This window comes from Octodon degus, unplaced genomic scaffold (genome assembly GCF_000260255.1).
Source record: "Octodon degus isolate 3935 unplaced genomic scaffold, OctDeg1.0 scaffold00025, whole genome shotgun sequence".
Taxonomy (NCBI): Eukaryota; Metazoa; Chordata; class Mammalia; order Rodentia; family Octodontidae; genus Octodon; species Octodon degus.
The window spans coordinates 3,046,583-3,056,204 of record NW_004524601.1 but is presented as its reverse complement, the minus strand read 5'-3'; the positions used below and the strand labels follow the sequence as shown (position 1 = coordinate 3,056,204).

Sequence of the window (9,622 nt, the reverse complement as noted above, 5' to 3'; positions counted from 1 at the left end):
GCTGGAGGCGGCGCGCGCGACCCCGCGGCGGAGCAGCATCATCAAGGTGGGCGACGCGCGGGGACGGGTGGGACCGCGGGACCGCGGGGCTGGGCGGGGCGGCAGCTCCCGGACCGCTCGCGGCCTCGGGCGGGGCGGCAGAAATGACTTTCCAGGCCGGGAGGAAAAGTTGCGCCCGCCGCGTAGCCGTGATCCGGGCCGCGAGCAGGAAGGGGCTCCGGCAGCCGCGCTGGACAGGCGCCCTTGCTCGGCAGTGACCCTGAGCGGCCGCGGTCCGGGGCGCAGAACTTCCCGCAGGCGGCGAAGCTCCAGTCTCGCCCGGCCCGGGTCCCCGGCGTCCCGGGAAAGCGCCCGACCTCACGGCCCCACGGGGTGGCCTCGGTCCACCAGGCAGGGAAAGCGTGAACGTAGTCCCCTTCTAACTGCCTTCCACTTGGGGCTGGCAATCCTCTGGCTGAGGTTCCATCTTTGGGGGTCAGGACTTTGAGAGAGTTTGGGTTGAGGACCCTCGCTGTGGCTTCTGGCGCCCTAGCAGAAACGCAGGTGAGATCGATTTTGAAGAGCAGCCCCTCCCAGGGACAGTGAAGGATGGGCTGTCCAGCTTAAGGGACTCACGGCAGGCTGACACCCTCAGTGCCCAGCAGGATAAGCCGGGAGGCCAGGGCGCAGGACATGTCCCTGTCCGAGCTCCCAGTCTGCTGGGCAGTGTCCCAGCACAGACAGAGAAACTTAGAAGCCAGCAGGGAGATTTCTATATTAACAAAGGAGTGGGTGGCAATTGCAATTAACTTGGAGTAGTTGACTCTGTTGTGGTTTTTTGATTCTGTGAAAAGGAGTATAGTATTCAGGGTGTGAATTTGTTCCAGCGGGCACTTAAACACCTGAGCTAATGGGCAGGCCCCCAGGGTGTGAATGTGGCTAAAAGGGAAATGACTTTTTTAAACCCACAAGTCAAAAAATGTACTGTTTTGAAAGTTAAAAACGTTGCAATTAGGAAACAGATATATTTTTGAATTCTAAAATCTTGATACGGCTACCCATTGTTTGAAAACAGAAACTGTGAGCTATGTTAAAGTACACAGGACGATCTGCGCTTTCAGATTGAACAGTGTTTTATGTTTTTGATTCAATGATGCCTCCTTTGTTTTGAAGTTTCATTTTTGTGTTGGAAAAGGAGACCACAGAGTACTAACTCGATCTTTTCCCTCTTTAATAGTAAATGAAATAAGCACTCAGTAAGCAGTCTTTAAAATGAAAGAAAAAAATACTAGAAGATAGTGAATTATTTTAAATTAGATTTAACTGAAAAATAAATTCATATCATTTTTAAAAGTCCAATGTTGCAAGCCCCTCCACACCCACACCTGCGTAGTCCATCCTCTTGGCTCTTCATACTTGCTTATACCTCCGTCCAACGTAGTCCCCCTGTGTAGGAGCCTATGTATCATGCATGTTCCTGAGGTATGTCAGAGCTCCTGATTTACAGGACAAGGTCTGACTGGTGTTCTACATGCCTTGTAGCTTCAGATTGGGTCCAGATATTTTTGGTGCCAGGAGGGTTGTCAGAGGTCATGGTGCTGAGCAGATCCATCTTCAGGGACAAGCGGGTAGGGGGGGTGGTGGTGGCTGGCAGTTGCTGAATCTGTTCTCAGAGGCTGGCGGTCCTTTCCAGGTGGGTCACAAACCTTTCTGTTGACATCTTGAATCTATCATCACGTGGCTTGTTTGCATGGCATAAATGAAAGTGTCTAAAAAAGGTATAGGCCACCTGAGAAATATACAGCACATATTCTGTTCGCGTAGAGAACGCATTGTTTGTAGTTGTGCCAAGAGTCCTTTCCATTGGGCGCTAAAGTGGACCCACAGGAAAGGCTGGAGCGCGCTGTACATGCAGGACCACTAGACACAGCTCCAGCTAGCTGTAATGTGATGATGACTGGTGCATGTTGTCAGACCCAGAAGCCTGAAAGGTTATGGATCATCAAATGTGAGTTCTTCTCAGTGAGATTGAGGCATTGTTTCTAATTTTAATGCTAATTTCCCATTAATTTTAATGTTAGATAGATCAGAATAATGTGTTCCTCTTTTCCACCAGAAAACAGGCTGTCTTGTGTATTAGTAAAAGGAACATTTTCAATAAACTTGCCCTGTTTAATTTGAAAACATGTGTGCAATTGAGAAAACAATTTCCCTTTGAGCTGGTGAAGACAATAACATATATTTGTACGCATCTTTGGAAAGCCTACCGTCACGTGTTTCTTTCCCCATACGCCCTATCCTAGCTTTAAAAACATTTGATACAAGAATTGAATCCCTCTAATCTACTTTTTTTCTATGTGATTATTTTTCAACAGCAATTGGCATGAATAAATGCTGTCTTTTTTGTAAGTGCATTTTAATACACCACAGTAATTCAGTTGAATTAATTTTTTCTTGACATGTTGTAAATGACAAGTGAGGAGTGCACTGAGAGTTAGGTAATATCAACACTTAGGTACTATTTTGCATTTCACTATATTTCTAATTAAAGAATTAGACCATTTATCTGGCACTTGATATTGACCTTCCAATGGTAAAATATTTAACATTTTAAGCTGCAGTTAATAGGGCTAATAGGGATGTGACTCTAATCTTCTAGGACAGAAAGCAGTGTGGCTGTGGCTTATTCGTTTTTTTTTTTTTAAATTGTCTTTTTGAGACAGAGTCTCTATGCAGTTCAGGATGGCCTTGAGCTCACTTTGTAGCCCTGGCTGGTCCAGAACTCACAAGGATGCTCCTGCCTCACCCTCCCGAGTGCTGGCCTTATTGGCGTATGTCCCCATGCCTGGCTCCATTCCTTCTAATAGGCGGGAACTGAAATACATAAATGTTTTAAAAGCTAGCAGTTGCTTTTCTTCTGTAAATGTCACACACTGATGAGTTCTCCCTTCTTCTCCCTTTGGTCTGCCCTCAGTATGAATTCTCTAGTGCTGGAAGAGTAGAAATTGTCCCTTGGCCTCAGGTATGGGTGCAGGTAGGAGCTGGGAAGAAGGTGCATCTTCGCAGTGACTAGCAGGACGCTGCCCGCACTCGCTGCTGTGTTATTACAGACAGCCACATTCAACGGGGCTTCTGAGCGTTGGCTTCAAAGGTATGAAGGTATCGGTTAACTCCTAGTGAAGCCATCTTTCTTGGGGCAGCAAGGGGAGTGCAGTTGCCATGAAGTGATGCTACTGTGGGTCGCGTTCTGAACGTGAACCTTTCATGCGTGTCATGCTCACTCCCCATGGTGTGTCCTGGTCTAAGCTAGCACCGTCCTGACCGAGTGTGGAGTCAGACTCAGTGGCTCACTTGATGTACACTACAGCTGTGCTCTCGTGCCGCTTCTCAGTCATCACACTTCTGGGTCAGAAGCAACCTGAACACACGAGAGTGCTGGAAGGACCTGGATCTTGGGCCCAGGGCTTTTTGGGGGGAATGAGCCTTTCTTCACCTCTCTCCAGTTCGGAGTACTGGAGCTCAGTGACTCAGAAGGGGATTGCAGTCTTTCCTGATCTTGAGCATTTTCTTAGGCCGGCGGTGATTTTGAAAAGTTTGAAGAGTTTGGCAGGTGTTGCCGCCTGGTACTCATGGTTCTTGTTGGTGTGAATACTGACACTCATACCCGTTGTCATACTAGGCCGGCTGGCCCTCTGTCCCTGCAGACAGTGGGCTTTGGGAAGGGTTGGATCCTCTTTTAGGCTGTCACCCAGACAAACACCCGGAAATGAGTTATGTGTTACTCTTGGGGAAAGAAAAGTAGGGAACCTTCAGTTTAAGCTCTGATAGCCTCCCCCTAGAGACATGAAATATGGTCGAAAAGCTGCGGGCAATTTTAGGCACACAGAGATGTAAGGCTTTTATGAATTGAGCTGGGCAGTAATTAGCACTTATAGACTTCTACTGGACAAATATATGTTAAGGTACAAAATAAACTTATAGATGAACTAAAGAAACAAACAAGAAAATAAAATGACCCAACTGGGTGGCTCAGTAGCCATGCCAGCCTTTATCACGAGGAGGGCTGGGAGCTTGCCCGGGTGGCTTCAGGGGTCGCTCACCACATTTACTCGCTCTAGAGTCCGGTGGCCGTGTGGCCCCATTTCATCTTAAAAGTGATTGCTTGTCATCACATTGCCCTCTTTGATGGGACTTCTTACACAACACCTCCCAAGAGAGTTAGGAGTAAACCAGGGAAAGAGACTCGGCGTACATTTAGAAGTACCTGTTAGTGTTTGTCCTCAGTATTAGCATTTACACTCCTTTTTTCCTTTTTGGAGAATATATTAAGGCTCCATAACTGTAGGTCAGTAGCGGGCATTAAGAGCTTAAACCGACATTGTGACTGCCACTGACTACGTGTAGTCCCGATTTCCCCTTCCACAATGCAGAAGACAGGCAATTAAATTTTGCAGTTTTAAAATGTCAGTTGAACATTTACTGCTGAATAACCCCCGGGCACAGCAGGGTATTATGAAGGACATCAAGACATGACTGACAGCACCTTGCTGGTGCTGGATAAACAGCCCACGAGCTGCTGCCGAGAGATGCGGGGCCAGGCTCGGGCAGGGCAGGGCACCCCAGGCAGAGGGCCGAGATGCCCCCCCCCTTTTTCACCACTTCTGCTCAGCTTCGCTGTGAGTACAATCAAATGCATAAGGGGTGCGCGGTGTGTGCACACAGAGGCCACTGCTGTGCCACAAGGGGACAAGCCCGAGGCATCTGTAGGAAAATAAATGCGCCTTCGTGGCATAATGTGAAGTGCAAGAAATCAGACAAACTTAAAGGCCACGTGATTCCTCCTAGAAAGGAATCCTAAGCATACACAAAGAGCAAGATAAAAGATAGGTAATAGGAGGGAGGGAGAGAGGTCTTTTGAAATTGGAAGGGAACTGAGAGATGGGGGTGGGAGGGAAGAAAAGAGAAGAGGGTGAAAAGGGGGATTAAGATGTGTCGTGTGCAGGCACCAGATCTACTCATGAATGTAAATGTTATGTACTGTACATGTGGTCTACTAAAAAGGAAAAAGAAATAAACTTCAAAAAATAGAGCAACTAAATATATTTCTGCATTCAGGAATCATGTCCAAACTGAGATATTCATATCCTTGTACAACTGGAAAAAAAAAAAAATCCGACGTTAAATGACCAAAGAAGTAGGCGTTTCTTTTTTTAATTTTTTTTGGTACTGGGACTCAAAGTCAGGACCTTATGCTTGACAGGCAGGTGCTTATGCCGCTGAGCTATCTTCCTTGCCCAATGACAAAAGAAGTAAAAAGAGATCCTGAGATCTGAGCACCAGCAAATGAACCACTGGGTTTAAAATGTGGAGCGAGGAGTTTAAACCTAAGGTCATAGGGGACCAGGGAGATGGCTCAGTGGAATAAGCACTTGCCTGGCAAGCGCAAGGGCCTGAGTTCAATCCCTGGTTCCACCAAAAAAAAAAAAAAAAAAAGTTTAGGGGCCAGGGAGATGGCTCAGTGGAATAAGTGCTTCCCTGGCAAGTGCAAGGACCTGAGTTCAATCCCTGGTTCCGCCAAAAATAAATAAATACATAAATCTAATGTCATAAATCAGTAAACTTTATTATAGCGAAACATGTTCAGTTCTGCAAAATTGGATATTCTGACAAGTGTTTTAATAATGTAAAAAAGTTTATTTGTAGTTTTGTTGAACCTTCCTTCTATTCTTGCTGGTATCTGTATCCCAGTTCTTACAACAGGATGCAGTAGAGTTTATCATAATTAATGATCATCCTGAACTGACAGGGACAAGCAGTACAAAAAGCCAGTGTCTGTAACAGCAGTGTTCTGTCTTCATTTGAGTGTGGGCCGGTATATTGTGTTTCAGCTAAGATCGATGGCAACAAAGTCATAGTATGACAAAGCACTGGGTTGTCTCTTGGATTTAAAATTGAATTTGATATGTAGGTCTGTTTGTGACATCGTATGTGGATATGTTGAGGAGAGATATGATCTAGTTCATTTAGGGCAGTGCCGTTTTTTAACTCACCTTGTTTACGGCAAGTCTAGCACCATTTCGAGAGAAATAGGGTTGATCATAGTGAGAAGGAAAGAGCCGTTGTTTATTTATGTATTTATTTTTTGGTGGTACCAGGGATCAAACTAAGGACCTTGCACTTGCCAGGCAGGCACTTACTCCGCTGAGCTATCTCCCCGGCCCTCAGGAGCTGTTACTTGTATTCTCATTATTCCTCCAGGAAAAACACCGTTGAAAGCAATCCAAGCCATCCAAAGCGAAGTGATGCAAAAAATGAACTGTTTGAGTAAATGCATTTAGTTTCTCTATATTCTCAGTTTGTATCTGTAAATTTGTGGAAGTGCATAGCTGTTATAGGCAATGGTATTGTGTTTGTTTTAACACCTGATTTGGTATTCGAAAGTTGAAAATACCTTTGAGAGGTATCTGCCTTGTTCGCTCTTCCGTACTAACCTTTCTTAAGAGCCTTTGAAGAGGCGCTAATTCTGGGGATGCACAGACAGAGCTGGCGGAATGTACAAGTGGACACACTGTGCTTCTTGGACGGCACACTGTCCTGGTGAGGAATGGCAAGGCGGCGATGCCACGGAGGCTTGGGGAAGAGACACTCAGCCTCCCTGTGAGACGGCAGCGGTGATCAGTACAGAATGGTCAGAGGGGACATTACCTTTAGGTCTCTGGGACCATTATCATAATATAGAACTCAGAGGCTGGACCAAACCAGGTTCCCTGAGGCTGAAGTGACATCACACCAGAGCAATGCAGAGCAGCCCAGACCCTGTCACCCACAGGGCACCGTGGTTGACAAGGGCAGGCAGTGCAGTGGCCCCCCTGCTTGGGCCAGAGAAGGAATCGGCCATGGGCAGCTGGCGGCCTCCCTTGGACCAGGGCATCTGTGTCTGAGGGTCCCGTCCCTCCCCTTCAGGTCTGCCCGGAGTGCTGGCGTGAGAAGGACACAGGAGACCACAGGTTTGTGCTCATTTTTCTCCTAAGAAAGTGTCATCCCATAGAGCAGTCCCAGTCCTGTTGTTGTCTTTGAACTTGCAGTTCCTTCTCCATTACCAGGACTAATTTGGGGGCCCAGGTGGGGTGGGGGTAGGGTGGGCAGTAGCAGGGTCCTCTGCTCCCCTAGAGGCTAATGTATAAGACACAAAGTCATCTTCAGCATTTAGTGATGCCCAGTTTTAGAATTTTTTGGAATTACTGATTCCATACTATAATTAAGTGATATATATTTAGAAATGCTATTAATAATTAAAGCTTCCTTTTTGTGTTTAATATAATACAGCAAACACAGTGGTATTTTAAAAGGGTTTTACTGAGAAATTTTTAATAAGAATACCAAATATTTATGCATATAATGGAATTTGTACTCTGAGGCTGGTATTACTGTGAGCCCTGCATGACTATTAAATCATTTAATATCCTCTCTGCACCACATGAAATAGGCATTGTTACTCTGAGCTTTTTCAGATGGGACAATGTTAAGTGACCTGCCTGAGGTCTTCTAGCTGGCATAGGCAGAGCCAGAGGGCGGGTGGGACCCCAGGGGTGCTTCAATCTTTGTGTACATACTCTCCGAAGTATTATTAATTTCAACTTTAGCTAGCTAGTGTAGACGAGATAGCAGATTTCATTAAATTCAGCTAAAAAAAAAGAAGTAAAAAAAAAAAAAGAAGTAATTCTGAAGATAATTTGGGGAAATTTTCTCAAGGACTCTTTGAATATATTTCTCCCCCTAATTTCATACAAAATTTTGATGACTTTACATTATCATGGTATTGTATTTTCCATGAGAAGTTTGGGACCCCTGCTAGTATATTTGACTGATTTCTTTTGTGAGACAGGGTCTTGATTTGTGGTACAGGCTGGCCCTAGGCACGTGTATGTGAGATTGAAATGGTCCTTCTGCAGTTACGTTACCTTATCAAAAGAAAATAAACACCCCTCCCCCACTGCAGCAATTGCACAATAAAATATTTGGTTACATTCTCTTAAAGTGAATTTTTTTTTTTTTCTTTTTTGGTCAAACAGTGTTCTCCTAAGTATCTGAAACTTAGAAAGTACTTTTCCTAGTATTGTTCTCACATGCGGTTCTTACGGAGTCAAGGCAGTTTCCTAACCAGTGTGGCTGCTCCGCACGTCCGAAGCCAGAAGCCTCGACAACAGGCAACTTTGGATTCCAGCCTGCGGCCGGGATAATGGCTGTTATCCGCAGCCGTGGTCGTGAAAACCAACTGCAGGGACGCGGAGACACCGCCCTCCGGGATCCCCGGCTCCTGGGAGAAGAGGGCTGAGGTCGAGCTCAGGGAGACAAAGTCAGGCGCCGCATCACCGGCCGAGCAGCCGGCTTCGCAGGGGACGCTCCCCTCGCTCGCTCGCTCGCTCGCTCGTCTGCAGCCAGCAGTTGTGCGTTCGGCCTGCGTTTGCGTCGGCGGCGTTTGGTTCTCCTGGAGAGCCTTTTCATGAGCCGCACCTCTCACGGATGGATGTAACGGTAGTTAGCAGGCTGGAGCCTCCCGCGAAGGGCCGGGCCCTGTCTGGGCCGCTGGGGGAGGCTCGGCAGCAGGCGTGCGCGTTCCTGCTGTGCTGCGGTTCTAGCGCCAGCCCGGGCAGGTCCAAGGGACGCTTCACGGCGGCACCTTCATCCGTGTAGAGGAAGGGTCATCGCAGAGGTGGGCCGACCCGGGCGGAGTGGTTGTGGGTGCTGGAATGGACCGTGGCAGCGCGCAAGAGGAGCCCCGAAGCAGCGTCCACAGAGACGCGAGCCGATGAGCTGCTGTGTCCAGCTCCACTGCTGTCGCCGCTCAGCTTCTTCCCGGGTAAGAAGTCAGGAGAAGTGGGGCGGAGAGCCGGCCTTGGATGGAGGTGTGTTCCTGAGCCCCGCCTATTTTCTCCACTTACCTCCTTGAGGGGGAAAAAGCCGCAGGCCTCTCTGAAGCTGGAAGGGAAGGGAATCGGGATGATCCTTGAGTGTAAAGCGAGGCAGGTAGTGAGTGTGGGCATCCCACAGCCCTTCTCCGCCAGGCGCCCGAACGCGGGCTTGCAGCTCCACTCTTTGGAGGATTCTGAGTTACTGGACTGCCGAAGCCTGGTCGCGGTGCTGTGGTGGGTGTGGAGAAAGGGCTCACTGGAGAGGGGGCCAGGCCTCTTGCTGCTGCTGCTGCTGCTGCTCAAATTGAAGAGAGGCCACTTGGAAGAGGGAACAGCGTGGAGCTGGGGCTGGCGCAGGAAGGAAGCAGGCCAGGAATGTGCGGGAGGAGGGGGCTACAGGGAGCAAGGAGCCCTGCCCAGAGCCAGGATTTGGTGGTCGGGTGGTCGGCTCAGGGTGTAGGGGGCACCTCCAGTATCCCTATGGGGCCCGTCCTCTGGGGAGACCCAGCCTCTCCTGCCCTCTCCCAGCCCATCCCAAAGGGAAGTGCCGCTGAAGGGAGGGAGAAGTGGGCAGGGTACACCCATCCTCGGCAGCTGCCGCTAGCATCGACCTCCTGGCCTGTGCTGGAGGCCAGGAGGTACAGGGGACCTTGAGCTGAACATGGAATACAGTTGTAAATGAACAGGACTGAATGTTTAAGGGCCTGAAAGAGCGTGTCTATAGACCAAAA

General features: G+C 48.2%; 1 protein-coding gene across 1 annotated transcript in view; it reads left to right on the top strand.

The window, feature by feature from the left end:
- Positions 1-6: 6 nt before the first annotated feature.
- Plcl1 (phospholipase C like 1 (inactive)) overlaps positions 7-9,622 on the top strand; it is a 270,735-nt gene continuing 261,119 nt past the window's right edge. The window contains exon 1 of the mRNA XM_004628662.2: positions 7-46. The gene's annotated coding sequence lies outside the window, so the exon portion shown is untranslated. The remainder of the gene's footprint in view (positions 47-9,622) is intronic.